The sequence below is a fragment of the Erithacus rubecula genome (genome assembly GCF_903797595.1).
Source record: "Erithacus rubecula genome assembly, chromosome: 6".
In the NCBI taxonomy this organism is placed as follows: Eukaryota; Metazoa; Chordata; class Aves; order Passeriformes; family Muscicapidae; genus Erithacus; species Erithacus rubecula.
Window position 1 is genome coordinate 28840500 of NC_136688.1, and position 21293 is coordinate 28861792.

Here is a 21293-nt window from a genome sequence, read left to right on the forward strand (position 1 = left end):
TCAGAGGAAGTTTACTGCACTCTGCACCTGGTTGGAAAGACTCAGTTTCCCCATGGGGCCTGGCAAACACAAACAGAAAAGAAAACAACTACAGCTGTGTCATCCTCTGCAGCATGGAGGCAAACCTGCAATCCTGAGTCTTATCCACAGGCAGTAGAGGCTTTTCAATGGATGGATAATTCAACTGGCTTCCTTCCACTGATCTGTAACCTAAGGCTTTACCTAGCTACCATGTACAAACGCATTCAATAAGACATAGACCAAACAGCATTATCTGCACAACAGTTCATAGCAATGCCAAGGTGTTCAAAGTGTTAAAATTTTCAAGTGTGCTTGTTTTGCATAGGCTTGTACTAACTTAGAAGCCAAATTGCACTGCAGCTAGGCAACTTGCTTTACTGTATTTTCACTGTCTCTGAGAGCTCCCACAGCTGTAAAAATATGCAAAGTTAACTTAAATATTACATATGCAAAGTGAACTTCTAAATTAATGCGCCTCAGCCAAGGCAGTGCTGCATGTGTGCCACACAGATAAAAGTTCTAGCAGTGCACATCTGTGCCTGAAAAGAAATGGAGGGTGGCTTTTGCCATCCCATGCTGATAGTAGTTTTCTTGGGTATTACCTTAGTCACCTGCACTTAGATACTCTGGCAGCACAGTACAAGATGCAAAGTTTTGTACTGCATCCACAACATTGACAGATCTTCCTTCCTTCTCCTGCTGAGTTTACAGTGACCAGTATATAAAAGAATAAGAAGCATCTTTTGCATGGAAGCAGCCCCCATTCAGTAGCCTTCCCTCACATTTTCCCTAGTACAGCCACGGCATGTAAAAAATCCAAGAGTCTGGCCAGCTAAGAACAGACTGAACATTAGAGGATGCTGAAAAAAAAAGTGAAGCTATTCTATAGAGCTGCATCAGGATCAGCAGTCAAAAAGCAGGGGATACTAGAAATCCACTCCAGCTTTCATCCTGACAGTACTAAAACTAAAATATCCACTAGACTACAGTAGCTCTCCCAAAGCAATTCTAAATGGCATTGAGAGCGATAGATAATACAAAGAATAAAAAATGCTCAGTTCCCCTGAAGTTGCTAGATAGAACTTAAAGACTAACTAACAAAAAAGAAAAAAGAATGCAAAAGTATGCACACAGGATGATAAATGTAGCTGGAACCAGTGGATAAACAGAAAATTAGGAATATACTAGGGGTTTTGGCAAGTTACGTAACATGAAGCAACATGCATGCCCAAAGAGAAGTTCAAGAAATGGTCACATTGGGGCACTCAGTAACTATAACCAAATATCTCCTTAGATGACCCTCCAGGACCATAAAAGGCCTTCCAGCAGGAGGCAAATGAATGCAAATTAGTTCTAGGGAAAGTGATGTCTTTGTATTAGTTAGGAAGTACATTGCAATGAGTGTATAATCATGATGGAATAAATACCCTGCGGTAAAGTTTCACGACACACATTTGATTAGAGGAGATCTCCTTTGAAAGTGTCCAGCACTGTAATAAAGAATGCCTGCTTTCTAATATTTCAAACTGTACTAGAAAGTTTATTTTCTGTCCTATTTTGGTATCGCTACAACAAGGAAGTGAAGCAAGTAGAAGACATGAGTCAGATGGAGAAGCAAAAGGACCTTCCTAAGCCAGTGCCAAGGTGGCTACATAAATGGGGTTGTTGAGCAGCTGTGCTGCCTCATGAAGCAATATGCAAAATGATGCAAGTCTTGTAATGAGCTATGCTGGCCCTAAGAGAGGTGCAAGGGGCAAACAGTGCAATGAACTAACACAGGACTGACAAAACCTCTGCTGTAATACTAGGTTTGCCATCTGCAATGTGACCTTGGACACGTCACTCCACCTGTCTGTGCCTCCGACTGCCATCTGGCTGATAAGGCTAAACTATTTGATATGAGGGCTGCATCTAATTATAGATTGGGCTGGCAGGTAGCACAAATAGCTACCTATACTGACAAAAGTCATCAGGAAAACTGAAATACAAGGAGCAACTGCATCCAGTCACTTGCAGAAGTGCCAAATTGAGGTACAGTCAAAAAGCTGCACAACTAGGCAGCTCTTAGCACCAGTCTCATTTGCTTAGTCATCTATGTCACGTGGATTCCCAAGTTTACCAAAATATTCCTTTCAGGGAGCCTGAAAGTGCATCTTTAAGCCAGATACAAGCATTTGTATTTAACAGCATATTCAATAAGCTTCTCTGTAGAGCACTTAGGAGTGAGTAATTAAAGGAAATATTTCTGCAGTAGAGTTTCTCATTAGCAACCAAATTAGCCTTCTGAAAATAATTAACTTTCCTTTCTTTAAAGGGAACAGATGACCCATTACATCCATTAGACAAGCAAAACAAATGCTGAAGGTAAGGCAGATTTGTTCAGGGAGACAGCAAGAAAGCATCCAGCTGCAGTACAAGTGAAAAAGAAGATTAGGCATAAATGCCCATGAACCACAAAGACTGGACAATGCAAGTGTGTGTACAGGACTAGTATGTGCATAACTGCTTGATGTGTGCATGCAACATTCACATCGATCATCTTCCTTCCCCTGCCTCTAAGACCCACTGGTAATCTCATCACTGAGATGCTGAAAAATTCCACCTCCAACTTGTTTTGAAAGCCAGAATTAATCAGCCCTTCACAGTCAGAAACAGCTCTCTCCACATGCAAAAATTCCCCAAGGAATTTTTTGTATTGTGTGTATTTTGACTATTAGAACACTCCCAAAATGCCCATTAAAATAAAGCATGATTTAACGTCAGATACAGGGACTAGTGAGTTGGTGTCTATGAACAGGTGTCTATGAAGTTCACCTGTCAAGTTTCACAGGATGGTTTGACCAGTTAGTGTGCCCCAAAAGAGTTATGCATACATTTCCTGACCAGTGCATGATTGGAATCAGTGTGACTGCAGAGTCACAGGCACCCATATTGTGGGATGTTCGTGTACATACAGATGACAGAAAGAAAAGGACAGAGGTCAATATAACACTGCCTGGTGCAGCAAGAATTGTTCTATCAATATAGTTGGATGCACTGTTCCAATGCAGAACAACAGAAAAAGGAAAAATGAGCTGAGCTTCTAAAGATCAACATATTCAGGTAACATATCAAGCATAACAATTCATGAAAATGCAGCTGCATTTTTAGCCAGTTCCATGTTTGATACATACTTACATTTCCCTGGCAGGAAAGCTGAACACTCATAGCTTTCAAGTGCGATTGCAGTGAGGGCAAAGCTCAGCTGCACAAAAGCTTCCATAGCTACATCACTATGGAAACCACAAATCCATTGCATGCTCTGTTTGTCTACGTCTTTCACTGATGAAAACCAAACAAAGGAAAGGTACGCTTCCAGTTTATCACCTTTTCACTTTGGTCAAGGCTATAGGATGACAAACACATTTTACCTTCTTCAGAAGCAACCCTTTCCTCCTTGACAGCTCTTTTTGTGAAAGCTACCCAGCCTCTCCACCCAGCAGAGCAGTCATTCCCCTTAGCATGCTTCCACCACTTTTTTTTAGTGAGGATTCTTCAAATGCAGTCTGGAATTTTACCTTAGCCTCCACAGTTTCCCTCAGCATCTGGACTAGGACAACTCCAAAGGTGACTCACTCTAGGGCATATCCAGCTGGCTGACATAATGAGAAGCTGAAAACTGTTCTGAACACAAGCTACAGTTTTGTTTTGACAGAAGTAACATTCCCTTCCTTTCCAAGAAGCTCTTTAAGAACATTTGAAGTGCTCTCAAAATGCAGTAGGGCACATTACAAAACAGCTATAAATGCAAAGGCTGAACTTCTGCTTTAAAACTGTTATCTCTACAGCTGTTGCTAATTACAGGTAGTTTTTCCCACACTAAAAATCAAAATACATCTCAGCAAAAACCTAATAGCCAAGAGCAAATCTAAGAGATGCAGAAGGAAAATGGGGGAAAATGCTCAAAAATTTGCAATATGGCATGGACAGTGCAGCCTTGGTATGCAAAATGGCTGAAGGAATCTTCATACCAACCAGTAGGAAGGAAAAAGCAAAAAAAAAGTTAAAACCCCTCTACATCTAAGTATGTGAATTTTATGCTGAAGAGAAGCCTCTGAACAAACCTTCAGCAACACTTTCTCCCACAGTGGGCACCTCTTACCTGAGCCCACAGCAGTTCAGGGAAGAGCTGGAGGAGAATTGAGCCTCTGCAACTCTTCAGTGCCTCTTGAATGCAACTGCCATCTGACAACCATTGCATAGACAAATGTCTACTAGTAAATGAGCTGAGAAAAATTATGTGTTACAGATGTTCCCAAACAGCCATTTAAACACTCATCTCCACTAGAGCACTCTACATAGACAGAGAAATCCTGCCTGTGCTCAGGGAACTCTTAACAGAGCACGCTTTGGCTTCTCAGCAAGACAGAGCTAGGAACAAACTGACACAGTCTAAGTTCTCTTACAAAAACCAAAGCACTGCTACACAAAAGATGTGGCTCTCCCACCTGCCTTTTGCAAAATGGGCCAGATAGCCAGGATTTCCATCTTGCTCCTAACTCATTGCCCTCACCTCACAAAGAATTCCAGACTGGCATTACCAGATGTGTCCCAAGGTCAATGGTGTTACAAGTATCCTTACCAACAGCTCATAGGATGATAAGAGGTTACTTCTTTGTCCTCAAGGATGTCACAACAATGCCCAACCCAGTTTAATGAAGGACAAACTCAAGAGCGGTGATCACAGTCTGCAGGGTCTTGTCTCCGTGGCTTTGAAAACAGATCTGTCTGTAATTCCAACAGACAGGATCCTGAACAGCCTGAGTGGATGGAACCCAGAGGAGGCATTGGAGGAATGAATTATTCATGGTCTTGTTCTGCTGCCAATGGATCTATGTTTTCTTGTGCTCATACAGTGCTCGGTTTTTGTTTTAACAGTAATAGGAGACTTCTGAGCTACATTCAATGGTTCTTGAGGACAGGCAAGAAGCAGCATTTGCTCAACGTGCAGCAGTAGTACCACACACCAGAGCACTTGCCAGACACAGCTTTCTTCAGAAATACTCATGGCTGCATCACTGACAGAACAGCCGGACTCATACAAAGTTCAATCCACCACCAGCTGCCTTCTCAGGAAGCTGCTGACGCTTGCTTTGTTATAACATTCCAGTGCTAGTCTGGACTTTGCCACTCAATACATGACACTTAGTGACCAGCTGAAGCCCAGTAATCAGTTACACAATGGGCAGCAAAATCACAGCTGGAGCTGTAGGCAGGAACTGACCCTGCTTATCCACAGTTAGCACTGCCACAATTAAGTCTACTGCTTTCCTTCTACAGCTGACTGGGTCTGTTCCCCAGTTTCAGAGAGGATCAGGGGTCTATCAGCAAGAATACCCAGAGGAGTGGGAAAACAGAACAGCCCAACACAGGATCTCCTGAGCACTGCAACTAGGAGAAGTTAATGAGACACCTGAGACTGAGATGGGACAGACTGAGGGATGACGGTGCTACATGTATCTGAAGTTTATACATGGAGCATCTGCATATTCAAAGTGAATTCCCAGCTAAAGTCCTGTGCACCACCTACCCAGGAAAGCTGATCCACACTAGGGAAAACAATACTGTAGCCTGAACCATACCACATACTGCAGACATAAAGACCTTGTCAAAAATGCTGCAGGGTCTGGGAATTGTTCTGGTCCCACAACGTCCATCCCACTAACTAGAATCAATATATATTTTTGCTCTGGGATATAAATAACTCTTCCAAACTGATAGCATTTTACATGCACTCTGTGGAAGTGTAACTGATTGCCACAGCATACAGGAGAGTGGCAAAATGAGGCTAAGAAGATTAGCAGAGTAACACACTGGTGAATCAGGTGCAGAGACTGCACTGCTTGTCAGGGCCAGGAATAGATTCCTCATCATCCGACTCACACCTGTGCTTTCACAGGAGAGAGCAACTCTCCGCTTTTTACCTACTGCTCTGGTTCAGCTCAGAGATACTGCTCCACTGTCCTGATTGTTTTAACTGCCTAAGGCTATCAGAGTGTGAAGTTTTAAAGAGACAATAACACAAAAAGTTTGGCTGTATAAATTGCAAGCAATCAGAATTATGTGACTCACAGCAGACAGAAATGAAGGGTGATATGTGCAAATAGCAATCTTACACCTCCAGAAAATAATTTGAGGTTTAAACCAAGGGAAGTAACTTTACATTCTACGTATTTAAATTTCAGAGGTCCCATCTACAATGCAGTCAGTCCTGGACTCAAACAAGTGCTGTGTTTTCCTGGTCTACAAGTGCAGTTTTACCCTCCAGACCTTACCTTTTCCAGGGAGGGATCCTGGAGCTCTCCCACTCTGGCCAGCTCCGAATTCACAACATCCGCAGGTAGACTAAGCTGCCTCCAGCAGGTCCAAGGGGTTTCAGATGCCAGTCGCTTTCAGCCCAGGTGTGCGTGACCAACAGCTAGTACAGCAACCAGACAGCCTTCCTAAACCAAAAAGTACATTTTAATCTTAATACAGCACAATGCCAGAGAGGTTTTAAACTCTGAACGAGCTATGTGTATGGACAGCTTACAGTACACTGAGCCCCAGAAGAGCTGACTTCTTCAGAGTCCCCACACAGCACCTGTACCTGCCCCTTGCCCAGGGCGGCACCCTGACAGCTGCCTTTCCTTGGGTGAGGCTGAGCCTGTCTGCTCTCCACTGTCTTCTGGATCTCAGCCACAGCAAACACACAGAGCAATTTCACTGGAGTCAGTGACCAAAGGTTCACTGCTACCATCTCAGCCGAGATCTCAGTGAACCCTTGGAGGGTGGAGGGTCTGCCAGAAATTGCTTTACTTCTATTTTCCCCATCAGTGTCTCAATGTTTTAAGTAAGCTTCACTGTTGACACTATTCCACGCCCATTCTATCTAACACTGCCTCCTTATCTTCCCCAATCTCCTCTCGAACTCACTTCTCCAATCACCACACTTTTCTTCTCTCTTCCCCATTCCAGGACAGAGTGTGGCCTTCATGTAAGCAGGCTCTTGCCACTGCCACCCACCCAGCACCCCAACCTGTTCCTGGGGGTGCTGGCACTGACATCCCTGCTCCAGTGATCTGACTGCCTTTCACCTCCATGTTGGGCTCAGGCAGCACAGCTGCATGATCCAAGCAAGTGGAAACCATGAGCTGGGGCTCCCCTCTTCAAATGCTGACATTTAAAGGCTGACATCAAGGTGACAGCTTCAACACACAAGTACCCAACACCTTATTAACATCAGCCTTACAGATCTTACAACCCAAGGGATTGTCTAGACGTAGCATTTTTCTGAATTAATTGCATATAAGGAAGTTAAAGCAAGGATTTTTATGTGTCACGCTGCGTAATAAATAGGTTTTTCATGTTTTTCTAATAAATCTCAGGATTTCTGAGCACCAGAATCCAAGAGGAATTTGAGAGACATGTTTTCCTTAATAAACAAAACAAAACAAACCTACACTGATTTTATTTATATGATACTGAACTACAAAACCACTCAAATTAAAAGTGCAGGTTAAATAACTAATCCTCCCCCCAAAAAATCTTCCCAATGAGATTAATGGAGCAATTAATAGCATAAACCCACTAATTAAATCAATGTAATATGGGTATTATTAAGAGATATCTAGCACCTTCTGCCTATGCACTGAAGCTTGCATCTACTTTGGAGTCTCTCTTATAATGAGAAATAGTTGCTATTTTACTAGCTACATATTTGTATAAAAGACTGGCAAAGAACTTGTTTGTTGTCTAGTTTTGGTATAACTTGTTGTCACATCAATGTTCCTAAAAATTATTTGCATGTCACCCATTTTCCTTATATGCAGTTTGCCACAGCTGAATACTTGCCACGGATTTCTACTGAACTATTTATCAGACATATGAAAACAAAATTTCAAAAGGCATTTCCCTAGAATCACAAGAACACTGAGAATGCTTTTTACATAATCAGACTTAGTTGTCTATTATTTGATATGCAAAAGACTGAGGAATAAAATAATACAAAATAAGCAACTGCAATACTCTCCCAACTCCTTATTGCAGAAACATGAACATTACAAAAGGCTTCAAGCCAACCTAACTTTAGGACAACACAGTCCTGGGTCAGTCCATCCCTTTTCCTGGCACCTGCACTCAGGCCATCCATGGGGCTGCACCTGCAGCCAGACCAAGGAACTCATCAGCCCTCTGAATGCTACCCCATGCTACCCTAAAGCCTGCTAGTTTTCAGCTGTATCATCATCTCTCAGATTTTGGCTCACAACATACAGCCCAGCAGGAAGAAGCTCCCTTTTCACAAAACACTTCATTACTTTGAACTCAAAGTGCTGGAGAAACCATATCTTTGGTTACAAATGTATCTATGCTTGAAAGAAAACACTCATTATAGAAAATCTTCATTATACACGTGAGCAGAGCAGTACAGCTGAACAGAAAGATTTGACCTTAAGGCTCACATGATTAATACAAAGCTTAAGCTGTTCAGAAAAGGGGATTTGGTTTTTGTTTTATATATAAATGGGCTTTCTGTGTCAACATACTAATGATTAAATATGTGTAGCATTTGCAGTAAAGGTAAATCAAACAAAAAAATAGAGGAGTGTGAACATCCGCATGCATATACAAAAATAGAATCTCAGACTTCCTAAAACAGCAATTCCTTCTCTGATTGTTCCTCTGACACAAACACCAACATTCCTGGTGTCAGCAGGTTGGGGAGTGCACGTGAGCATAATCTAGCAGTACTGCTCATCAAATGAGAATACAGAAAGAAAAACAAAAAGGAAAGCAAAAAGGAAAGTGGTTAGTTGTGCATTCCTTCAACTGTCTATTTTAGTATTTACATCCTTTCATTATTTCTACAGTTCTCAACAAAGAAAGCTCAGGTCCATACAAATCACCAGTGATAAATTGTGCAACAGAAAAATCAAGTCACAACATTGCTCCGTGACTTATCTGGGATTCTCCTGGGAAGAAAGTGCCAAATTTGGAAACAGAAAGTGAGTATGTGTCTCGTCAGAAACTCCCCCTGTTTTGGCAGGACTTACACAGAGGATGATGCAGATTTCCCTTTTAACTGAAATCCCACCATATGTCTTGATGAGGGCTTCTGAACCTGTTTCTACACTGGACTGAAATAGTGCAGAGGGACATGTAGGACACAGTCCCTTCACCTCCTGAAATGCAAATGCCTTCTGCTCCTTCCAGAACAACAAAAAAAGTAATTGGAAAACCAACTCTGTAAAGAAATGACTTGCAGTTACCTGAGGAAAATAAGTGACTTCAAGGTTATGTGCATCCCTTCCCAGATATATCTAGGTTCCCTAATGATAGGGTCCCCTATCATTACTAAAAATTTCTGTCAAAGCCCTGAGAAGCACATTAGACTTCTGGAGTTTCAGATTTCTTCTAAAAGCCATGCTACCACCCAACAGCTAAAGAGACTTGGGCAGATGCCTGCATCCTCACACAGCTACAGTCTCTGCAAATGCTTCTGTGGCTATTTATTGACAAAGCCAAAAATGCATTTAAATAACTTCCAAGAGTCTTTATTTTCTGCTGTTATCTTGCAATATCTTTGAGAAACAAATTAAACTCAGGTCTCAAACAAACACACAACTGAATTTCCTCGTGCTCTCTTCCATTATTAGACTATCACTTTTTCCTCTGTGTACACTCATCCCTGCTTATATTCCTTCCATTCTGCTCCTGCTAAGGCAATAAAAATGAACCGCTGGATTTACATTCATATTTTCATGAATTACCATGGCTCTCAGTATTTTTGGGCCAATGGGCCATTGTGAGTGTTTTAATACTTCTCACAGCTTGCCAAGTATTCCTGCCATCTATCTTTTAATACAAATTTCTCACCCATTTTCTTAATTTTCATTTCATTTCAAGGATGAGCTCTGACCTACTTGTTGCAAGCTGTTGTACCATCAGACACTCACAGAGTCATTGCAAGGAATAGTTATTTACTCATACAAGCTCACATACAGTTCATTATCTTTGAGAGCTCATCTAACTTTGCTGTTGGTGATTTCAGCTTTGGTGAATACTTTTCTCTAAAACTGGGGTCAAATCTGACCTCCTGCAGATAAAGCAGGAGATGAGTTTAAAAGGAGCAACTCTTACAAAACTCCACCCACACTTTCTTTACGAAGAAGTACAGAACCCATGTTATATCATGAAAGCACACTCACTGGCTTTTTGGTAATTGAAGGCAGGGTACTGTTGCCTGGCAACTTATCTGATTACCATTTTTTCAAGTATCACATGCACACTTAGATATGTTGCATAATAATGTCTGCTTTTATGCAGCCTAACCCAGTGGGGAAAAAAGAAGAGGGGGATGGGGGCAGGAAAGCTACCAAAATTCACGTCTGTCTTTTCTGGAAAAAAAAAGTACAAGACAGTAGTTCAAAACCAGGTTGAAACATTAGTATTCCTGAATTTTATTCCTGCTTTTCCTGGCTTGCTGAATGTGCTTATACAAGCATTTTGCTTTATCTACTTGTCTGCAAAATGACACTAATAATACCAGCCTTACAGAGACACACTGAAAATTCATTAAGAACAGAGAGATTCTCAAATGAAAGATGCAGTGGAAGTGCTGGTGTTAGCACTTACAGCTTTTTAGTACTCCAAACGTTGCTAAGCCATGGTCCTTAAGAATAGCAAATGTTCATCATTGTCATATCATTGTCCAGTCCTTGTTTCTCCAACCAAGGAAACTACATTTCTCGCATCAGAATGGGACACTTTCCCATTTTCCATGTCTAATATGTAGCTGGGCAAATAAAAAATAAAACAAAAAACCTACTCACACTGCCCCACACACAAGGCAGCATACCCCAACATGGAGTAACTACCTAAGAGAAGGACCTGGATTCTAGAAGCTGACCTTTTGTACATCCATCATTTAATAAGACAACATAATATAACAATGAATTGTCTTCTTTCTATGTGCACCTTAGTACTCCACTGCACAGGAAACAGCTTAGCTGCCCAGGGCACTCCTAATACCATGCTAACCTCTGTCAGCTCAAATGACTGAGGCTGATGGTTTGGAAAGTATCTCCATGGTAAAGTATTAAGCAGCAAAGGAAAACTGAAAGAAATAGCAGCCAAGCTCCATATTGCTAAGGAATTATTACGTTACCTTCACAGCAGCTCTTCTCTCCCTAGTAAGACATTCAAGCATTTTTATAAACTGTGCCCTACATCCTGAAGCTCCTGTCCTAGTCCTCTTCCACTTAAAAGCTTAATTGTCAGGTGTGCCTCAGAAAGAACTGCTGGATTAAAATAAACCAAATCACATGATATCTACCATACCACTAGGGGAAACTTTACACACCTTAAAAACGCCAGAAATTACAAAAATAAATAACTCTTCTTCTAGAACTTACCAGAAGCATCCTTACCATAAGCCTCGGCTGACACAAAATACAAAGAAAATATGTGGCTCCAAGTGTTCCATGGGTTAAGCAAGTCCAGCCTTGCTAGGTCAGCTAGCAGGAGAGAAAACAGCCAAATATACCACTATCATCAGGAACATTCTGCTGTAAGCAGAGAGGAATGACTACCTAGAGCTCTGCATAGACACAGCCCCAGCCAAGATTTCTCAGTCCAGATTAGACTGCTGGAGCCAAATGAATTGGACCATCATCTGTGCATGTATTCTGGATGAAAGAAATAAAAACAAACCAGACTCCCCATCCCCAGAAGGCACTTGGCAGTACACACAGCACTATGCTAGAGCTACCCATACTAAAGAGAGAGCTCCCCCCTTCAGAAGTACTTCATCATGCTCACAGCAGAATCATGAAAACATGACAGAGAAGTGCTCCACAGAAGTTCTTCATATAGGCTACATCCAATAAATGGCAAACTTGAGAACAAAGATCCAGCAAGGAAGAAGTCAAACAGCAGCTTCACCACACTATGCTATCAACACTCACCTAGTGACTACTAATGCTTGGACCTTATGCAATGAAAGCAAGACAGCATTTGTGGTAGGGAAGATTCCCTTAGCCATTTAATCCAGCTTTGACAGAAGCATGTGAGGGCGGGGGAGTTTTGAAATAAGGTTGTGGCGAACCCTTGTGCACTGACACCAACAAAAATCCAGAACAAAAGAAAGGGTAACATAAAACACTTCCCTCTTTTATACAATGATTAGACACCTCTGACCTAGTAACTGATAGGTATGCTCATTCAGATATACAGATGAACAAATCTCTACAGCAGTCTAGCTTTTATTTCGCCTCTGAGGACATGTTAATGAGCAGCATGCACCTGGCAGAGCCTTTTACACTCATTTTAGCTGGATTGCAAGGTGCATAAGCTCTGGCTCACAGTAGACATTATTGGGTATATCATTTACAACCAGGAATGTGGTGCTCTGACTAACCAGAAAGAGAGCGTTGTTCTGAATTGGCACAGATGTTGGTAATCTGCTCCTGCAGAGCCAAAGCCTTTGCCCAGTCTGGCTTTCTTTCAAGACGTTTTGTAGTCACCAGCACAGCCACCTTACTGAGGAACTCAGCAACCATCTGGATACTCCTGCCTCACATATCATGACAGAAACGTGAAAAGCAGACCAGTTCGTTTCTGACGTACATGACTAACCAGCTCTCTGCTCCCTCACCCAGTCTGTACTGAGCCTGCAGAGCTAAAGCAAGCAGCACAGTCAGTGATAAAGCCACCACAGAATACTAAAGCACATACAGGAAGAAGATCTGGGAAGGGATTGTTTACAAACTTGTACCAAGCAAGCCACAAGCAGGTAATATCTTCTTTGTTGGAAAACATTAGCTAACTAGATGATCAAACTTCTTTCAAAAGAAGGAAATAGACCATACTTCTTCACCTTTCATATCAAGCAAATTTTGTTTTGAAACAGAACTCCCACTTGTATTGTTCAACTTCCTTTCTTTCACTCCAGAAACAAACCAGGAACACCACTGGATACTGCCTCATCTGCAGCTACACAGGAATACACAGGACAGAAGTGACCACATGTAAGTTTGCACAGGTGCCATTTTCCCAGCTGAAGGACATGGCTCTGGCATCTGAAAGCTTAACAACTAGCTATTGCACTGCTATGGAGGTAGGAAGTGCTTCCCACAAAAGGATGCTGAGGAGTGGAAATAAAAGCTTTTCCTACCTCAGGCTGGCAAACAATTTCTTTAAGTAATTGACCCATTTTCTAGAGAATAATTAGCCCTACGAAATGAAGCACTGTTTCCCTTTAATTAGCCATGTTGTTACCTCTCCCTTACCACTGAGGCTGAGACTGAAAAAATAAAGAAAACAACACAACTTAATTTCGTTTTCATAAACACAGCATTTGTTGAAGGCAATCCAGAATCCTAAGGTACAATTTGCAACAGTAAAATTTCCCATTACTTCTATGATTTCACCATCAGAACAAGGTCTCCTCTACACTACCATTCTTTAAGCCTCCTCAATATATTTTTACCTTTGTAAAAGCTTTTTCAGGATGCTTTCCCATCATCTTCTGTAAGAAAAAACTTCTTTCTATTGTCAGACAGCTTAACAGAAAGGACTTTTTTGCCTAAAACCTAGTCAAATCTCCTGCAGATCATTTTATTAAAATTTCATGCTGTTTCTTGCAACACAGCTCAACAACTTGGACAGAAGTTCTTTAGTCTAAGGAAAGTAGACGTGCATACCATGAACAAGGAGTACAAGAAAGCACACCACAGTCAGCAAGGTCCCCAAACTTGCAAAGGACTCTTCAAAAGAGACTCACAGAGATGATGCTTAGCATGGGATGTACCAATCCCATGCTGCAGAAAAAAGAGAAACCTACAAAACTTGGCCCCAGACTCTGTGATAAGTACAATTCTGAGGATACAAACGAGATTTACCATCAAAGCATGTGATGACAGCAAAAAGTTGGGGGTTCCCCCCCCCCCCCACCATTCTAGAAGACTGCAGAGTCTCCTCTCCTCCCCCTCATACTCCCTCCAGACCTTCTTCTTCCTGGCATGCTCAGTCCCCAACTGCAGTTCATCTCCAGTGCTTTGGAGGGAAGCAGAAATTAAATTCATCTGACTAATTATGCCATGAGAAGAAACTCTCCTCCTGGACACAATGCAGTGTGTGCCAGCAGCCCTGAAACACCTGATACAAGGACAGTTATTGTCTTAATCAAGCAGACAGCTATTAAAAGCACATTTACAATGCTGGAAAAAAACTTCTCTCCCCATTTCTTGATGTGTGGGAATAAGTAGATCCACAAAATACAAGGCCAAAGGGATCCCTACATCTTCACTCCCTAGAACATTTCCAAGATGCTGAATAAAGTATAGATTGTAAAAAGATACCTTAGAAGACTCCACATGCTGTCGAGTTCATCGCCTTATCCAAAAACCTCTTCCTGCATTACACTCTTAAGCCAGAAACCTGCATCTCCCTTCAAGGTTAAATTTGCCTTTCACTGTTTGGCACCACATCATGTTACGACATTGACAGCAAAACTGCAGAGTCCCCACTACCAGGTACCATTTCCATATGGATGCAGAGGTCTAGGTTATCCTCAACCCACACATCTGTGCTATCTGTACCTCTTGTTTTAGACCCCCCCCTTACCACTTCTGTGGGTTCTGCCATGGAACCTTGCCATAAGAATTCCAAGGTTTGAACTCTCCAAGGAAGCTGCTTGTTTTCTGCCTCCACCATCAGCCTCCAGTAGAGTGGGAACAGCAATACTGACCAAGGCTATGGACATGCTGCCAGACCCTCAACAAGAAGTTACACAGTTACAAGCAGTACAACCTCAACTTCTGCCTGTCCCTCCATTTCCTTCCCACCAGACTATAATACAGGCTTTTTCAATATTCCTGTGACCAGAGCACCTCAGAATGTTTCACATTGAATCAGCTGTTTCTAGCACTTTTGCTGAGCTTTGTTTAGGAAGCTGCTATAGCTACTAGTTAAACCAAACGATTTGGAGTCAAGACTTGTGTTTCAATTTGACCTGTGAAATGCCATTTTTCTGTACCTCAGTTTCCCCTTCTACAAACAGGGAGTGTTTGTTCTTCATGTCCATGTTCTTCAGTGGCAGCCTCAACAGAGAAGTATGAAATTCTCAGATATATACAAAGAGAGCATGTATTCCTCAGGGAGAAGATACATACTTTCAAATTAAGTGAAAAATTTTAATTTATCCACAGTAGCAAGCTGCTGTCACCTAACGCAGGAAAACTGACATTTCTCCATGGATGAAGTCATACCTTCTCACTGGGACAAGGGTTCAAGAAGGACCTTCAGGATGTGTCTTGGACACAAGAGTGTCCACAGATTTCCTACACAGTTTTCCTCAGTGCTGGTGAAAATGCCTATAGGCATTATGGACTCCATGTCAGTAAGTCTTTATTTTCTGTTTCCTAATAACATATAGTAATTTTTATTTTCATGATCTCCTATTTACCACCAAACAGTAGCTAGCCCTATCTCTAACTGATATTGTATATACATTAATGCATTTGTGCTCCTGGAAACCACAGAATGGAGCTCACTGGGCAATGTGTTCTTCTTGCAAATCCCCAATGCACACATCTCTGGCAGTCACAGAGATGTTACCAGCTTTCCTGTGAAAAAAATAAGCTCCTGCAGGGACTGTTCTTTTTCCTCAGGAGTAAGAGAAAACAGGAAAAACCTGTCAAATAAACAATGCCAGAGAACAATACAAAGTATTTCACGTAACAGAGTTTTACTGCACCTGCTGTATAATTATGAGGCTTAACAAGTTTGTACATCCCCAGTGATTTTGGACCAGCAATGTGAAATGATCTCTAGGAAGTCCCAGTGTAACAGTCCATCTTAAGATGAACAGGACAGGGCAGCCTCCCCAGCATCCTACAAACAGCCTCCTAAGCATCCTACAAACAATTTGCAAAACCCTAGACTAAATGACTGAATGGGGGATAGAAAGAATCAGATTTTCCATTTTGCAAAAATTCAGCTATTCTGAATATTTTTCCATACCAAAAATGGAACAAGAGCAAATATCTTGGGACTAATTTAATTTTTTTAAAAAACAGAAATGAAAAAACTCTCATTTTTCAGCTGACTATAGTATTTGTATCCCTGACCTCTGGCTTTATAGACAAGAGAAATTCACAAGGTTGCAGAAAAGTCACTGAACGGACCAGAGCCAGCCCCCACCTCCCAGTCCTACTCTGCAAAGGCTGGACTCATTCAGTTATTTCCCCTTGCCTGGAATAAAGTTTTACAGAAATCAATAGAAAAAGATGTTTCGAGATATTTCTCTCCTTTTGTGGAAAAAAAAAAAAAAAAAAAAAGGCGAGGGGGAGGGGGGGTGCACTGTCCAGTGAAAAGCAGCTCCGATTTCAATAACCCTTCCACCCCGCTTTCCCAGAGCCCCGGAACTTGGCAGCCGGGGTCGGGACTGGCGAGCAGAGCGCCCTGGACAGGCAGGAGCGGCGGGGGCGGCGGGGCCCGGCCGGCGGGGCTCCCCGGGAGGGGGCGACACACCGCCGCCGGTGTCCCCGCGGGGCCCGCCGCTGCCGGGGAAGCCGCCGCTCGCTCGGCCGCCCGCCTTTGTCTCGCTCCGGCCGGCAGCCGCCCGGCGGGGTGGCACGGCCCTCCCGCCGCCAGAAAGCGAAACCGAGGGCGCCCTCCCCGCCCTCCGCCCCGGGCAGCGCATCCCCCGCGCCGCTCGGCTGCGGGGAGGCCCCGCGGGCCGCGCGCACCCCCGGCGCGGCGGCCGTGAGGGCAGCGGCCGCGGGCGGCTCCCGGCGCCGCCGCTCGGCCCCCCCGCCCGGCCGCGGCTCGCGTCCTCACCGGTGTCCATGGGTGCCCCGCGGCCGGCGGGAGGTGAAGTGTGCCTGTGACACTCGCCCGTAGTATGGATGCGGTTTCAATCTGCACATGCTCGCTCCCGACAGCCAGCCTGCCCCGCCACCTTCCCTTAACTCTTTCCGCACTGCCTCGCACTGCCTCCCCCGCCCCGCGGCGCCGGCCCCGCGTCCTGCCGCCCGCCTGCCGCCGCTTCCCCCGGCCCGGCCAGCCCTGCCGGGGCCACCGCGGGGCACGGAGCCTGAAGGCGGCGGGGAGCCCAGGGCAGGCACCTGCCTCCCCCGAGAGCCGGAGCCCGCCGGTGCGGGCCGGTGTGTGCTCAGGTGAGCGTCGGGAACACCCTGCCCTACCCAAACCCCTGGAGTGTTGGCTCCGGCCGGGACCGCCATGTGGCACAGTGCGCCTTGGCTGCTGAGCCTGCAGTACGGGTTCTTCACATTTACTCTTCCAAAGAAGTCCGTAACAAAAACAAATAAACACACACACACCCCATCAGCTGAGGGATGCAACCCTCATGAGCCTGTTGTTGGATCTGAACGCTGACAGGACATCCCTGCAGTGCAGGAAATCAAACATAGCTATCAAAGGAAGTATTTGTCTGCAGCTTCAGTATCAAAATAGGAAAATGTAATCTCTGAAAAATGTGGTTTTCCACCCAGAATGATCTCTTCAGATTCAGAAAACTGCCCGAGGAAGAATAGTAAAAAAACTAAATTTGAAGCATAGACAGTAAAAAAAAAAATTAAAATCCTTTCTCTGGCTACGTTAACTCTTTGGCAGCACAAGAACACGGGAAAAAAAATGCCTTTCTTTGACATGAGAAATCAGGAAAGTGCAGTCTTGAATCAGGGCTTGCAAGCAAACAAATGCCCCCTCTGTACCTCTGGCTTCCCTCTGAAATAATGGAGGTAACAGCAGCTCCCTGCAGTTAGGTGTAGCTGGCTGGTGCCTCTGAAATGCCTTGCAGTCTTCAGACAAAAGTCAGCGAGGTTTTTAGTTCTGTCTCTTTCCAGAGAGAGACATTAGCATATTCTGGGATAAAATAGTAACCTGAAGTGACACAAACGTGGAAACGGCAATTGATCTTGAGCCCAGAGACCTGTCTTTAACCAGCACTCTGCTTTTCCTAATGGGTTACTGACTCGGGACTCTTGTCTGATCTTCCCCAGCCTCAGTACACAATTTCTTTCTCATAGGCACAAGGATTCCTGGTCTCTCCTGCCTTCTTTAGTACCAGAAATGATGAGCTAATGCTTTTAGCAAAATAAGGATGTTTTTATGACCTCTGTTTAATGACTCGGCATTCCTGGTTTTAATAATAAATATTCCCGATAATAACGAAGCAACATCGGATCTGTGCAGGCCCCGAAGCAGTTACAATGAAGGACTCTCAAGATGTCTGGCAGCAGTGACTCTGTTAAAGGCAGGTGCTCTCTGGAGAGGCTGCTCGTTCAGCTCCAGCCCTGCAGGGCCAGCAGACGCTGCACACACCAAAGGCGCCGTGCACAGACAGCTCTGCCTGAGCCCGGAGTGCCCGGGGAGCTCTGTGTGCAAACCCCTGTCGCTGCTCCGAGGATGCCACAATGCAGCAAACCAGCCTGTCACCGAGTCACCTGATTGCACAATCTCGCTGAGAGAGCTGGAGATGCAGAAAGATGGAGCGTTTTAAAGGGGAAATGGAGAATAATCCACAGCTAGCTGTCCCTCAGCAACCGAGCTGTGCAAGCTAGGGCAGCGCTGCGTGTGCTGGAGACCTCAAGCTGGATGAAGAAACCCACAATTGCTTTGTATAAATTTCAACAGAGCTGAGAAGAAAAATGGTAAAATAGCTAAGGCATCTTTGATGTTCTAAGAAGCACCTTTAAAATGCCGTATCCAATTAGGCAGTTGGAGAAGACAGCAGCCTGGGGCAGTGCTTATATATTTATTGAGAAACAGCATCCTTTAGAAAGCACTGAGGACCATGCTAGAGATATAGTCAAGAGAGCGTGAGACAGATCATTTCACAGTATGAGACAGCACGAATGTTTCACAGCATGAAAGAAGAGAATGCCTTAGAAGGAGCAGAGGAAAGGTCAAAAAGAGGAAGAAGAGAGCTGAGAGATACTCACCTACAAGGAGAAATCAACAGCCAAAGTTGGATCGGAATAACTGAGAAGCACGTGTAGGGAATACATAAATCTGTATTCTCCTGTCTAGTCACATCATGCAGGGAGAGGAAGGAGGAGGTAAGGATAAAGGAGAGGGCTCCCAGAATGAGGAGAAAGGAAGGAGGAGGCAATGAAGCAGGGTGAGGGGAATGAAGACACTGTACTGTGTTGAGGGGACAGGAGGGAGGAATGAGCAAGCACCTGATGGTGGTGCTGTACACCTGAGAGCTTGTTCAGCTTTCCCTAGCTGCATTAGCTGGTCTAGAAGAGCTGTTATTATTTTGTTCAGCCTCGTTTCTTTCTGACTGAACTAGTAAAGGAAGAGAGAAAAAATTAAGTCGAGATTATAATATAGTGAAAGTGGGAGTAGGATGAAAACTGGAGAAAAAGACAAGGCAATTTCTACAACTGCCCTTTTGTCAGGCATTCACAATGAAGTTTGAGGTCTCCAAGGCCTGGTGCTGGGAGCAAGCACCATTCTCTGCAGAGCATCCAGGCTTGTGTGGAGGAAAAGAGTTTGTGGTGACATGAGGGTTCTCTGGTCTCTCTGCAGCCACTTGTAAACAGGCACAGGGAATGCAGCTGATCTTTTGAATGGTCTCACAATCCCTTCATTGCCTCTTTTCTGAAATAGCATAGATCATGTATTTGTGTGTATATATGTATACATATATACATATGTACATATATATATATACATATACATGTATATATGTGTGCCCAAAACCAGTTCAGATGTTTCTGCACCAGCCTGTCTGGTTCTGGAAGGGTTTTCTCATTTGGGTCCAGCATAACACTTGACTGTATGGAAACATCTTGAAAAGCAGTATAATCATATTTGTTTGCTGCTATGCTCCTGTATCTGGATGTGGTAAGGAGTGCAGTGCAACAATACCCAAGCTGCTTCCTCACTCATCCATTCTGTGACAGACAGAGCTTGATCCCTCACTGTAATTTGTGTTTTATTTCTGGCACATTGTTACACTGAAAGGAAAAAAAAATTAAAAATTAAATTAAAAAAGGATGATTTATGTCTTCAGGAACACTTTAGTGTGGTCATTACACTGGTATTTGAGTACATCACAAATATCACTGCCACTGTAGTCATTCCCAGTGAGGTAAGATCTTGTTTTGCAGACTGGGCTTTGATATTCAGACATGTTACAGTTAAAAAGAATCCTAAATTTGAGATTCATAGCATCTCTCTTTCCCCAGAGAATTTAGTTTTATATGGCTCCTTATATTTAAATTCCAGTTTAATCCACAGGATGCTCATCCCTACTGTAAATCCAGTCCTGGTCTTGAAAAAGAGCACTGGAAATTAGTCTTACCTGTTTAGTCCAAGTGGGTTTTCTGACATTGCTTAGGAACTAATGAGGAATGGGATCCATATTTCCAGAGCAGGGTTTAACTGCCGGGCTTATTAAGTCATCCTTAGTCTAATTTCTTGATTCATTATCTACATGCTAATGGTGTCTGCAGGAAATGAAATTAAAATCTCACCTTATAAAACTCCTAATTCTTTACACAGCCCAGCCAGTGCTTTGAGGGAAACACCTATCATGAAAAACTTCATCACAATTGTATAAAACTTATGAAGATGGAGTCAGCATTTTTCCCTCCCTGGGGATGTTTGGCTTTTTCTCTCCTTTTTGCCTGAGAAGGTCCCACAATTGGGAATTTCATCTCCCTATGTGCATAGAATAAAGAATAGATGCTTTGTGTTCATTTAATAATCTCCCATGGATGTACATCTAAAACATAGGCTTCTCTGGCTGAGGAACAAAGAGTAACCTTTAGGCTTGAAAGGAAATTAAAGAAGGAACTATTTTATTTTTTTTTTTCTGAGAGGGCCCCAGCCACTGTGGTGATAAATGTTATTCAAATAACACTGAAGCAGGATGTGTATTTTGAAGAATATCACGAGTTATGCACCGTCTCAGATCAGCTTGCAGAACTCTTCATGCAATACCATGGAAATTACTTTCTTTGTCTCTTTTTCCTTATGGTGCAGGTAGAAAAAATACAAGCCATGGATTTGCTGAGTTTTTTTGAAGAAAACATAAAGGAAATTTTCAAACATGGTTCCTCCAAGCTGGAGGAGACTCCCTAGAGTGATGGCTTCTCTCTTTCTTTTCCTTGTGTCAGCACTTGGGTTTTTTGTATGGCTCAGACACTAGCCCCATATTCATCCCTCCTGAGAAAGTATTGGATTCACAAAGGGATAGAGGCAGAAGTTGAGTCCAT

The 21293-nt window shown here is 43.4% G+C and overlaps 1 protein-coding gene across 3 annotated transcripts in view; it reads right to left on the minus strand.

Moving 5' to 3' along the window:
- Positions 1–17034, minus strand: part of TMEM229B (transmembrane protein 229B) — a 30905-nt gene extending 13871 nt beyond the window's left edge. Inside the window, exons 1-2 of one of the 3 annotated variants that reach the window (XM_079309699.1) lie at positions 16882–17034; positions 6336–6503 (exon numbers count right to left, since the gene is read on the minus strand). The gene's annotated coding sequence lies outside the window, so the exon portion shown is untranslated. Of the gene's footprint in view, positions 1–4642; positions 4826–6335; positions 6504–16881 lie in introns of those variants that run through there. The other 2 variants (XM_079309700.1, XM_079309701.1) reach the window with 2 other exon arrangements.
- Between the last annotated feature and the right edge of the window lie 4259 nt (positions 17035–21293).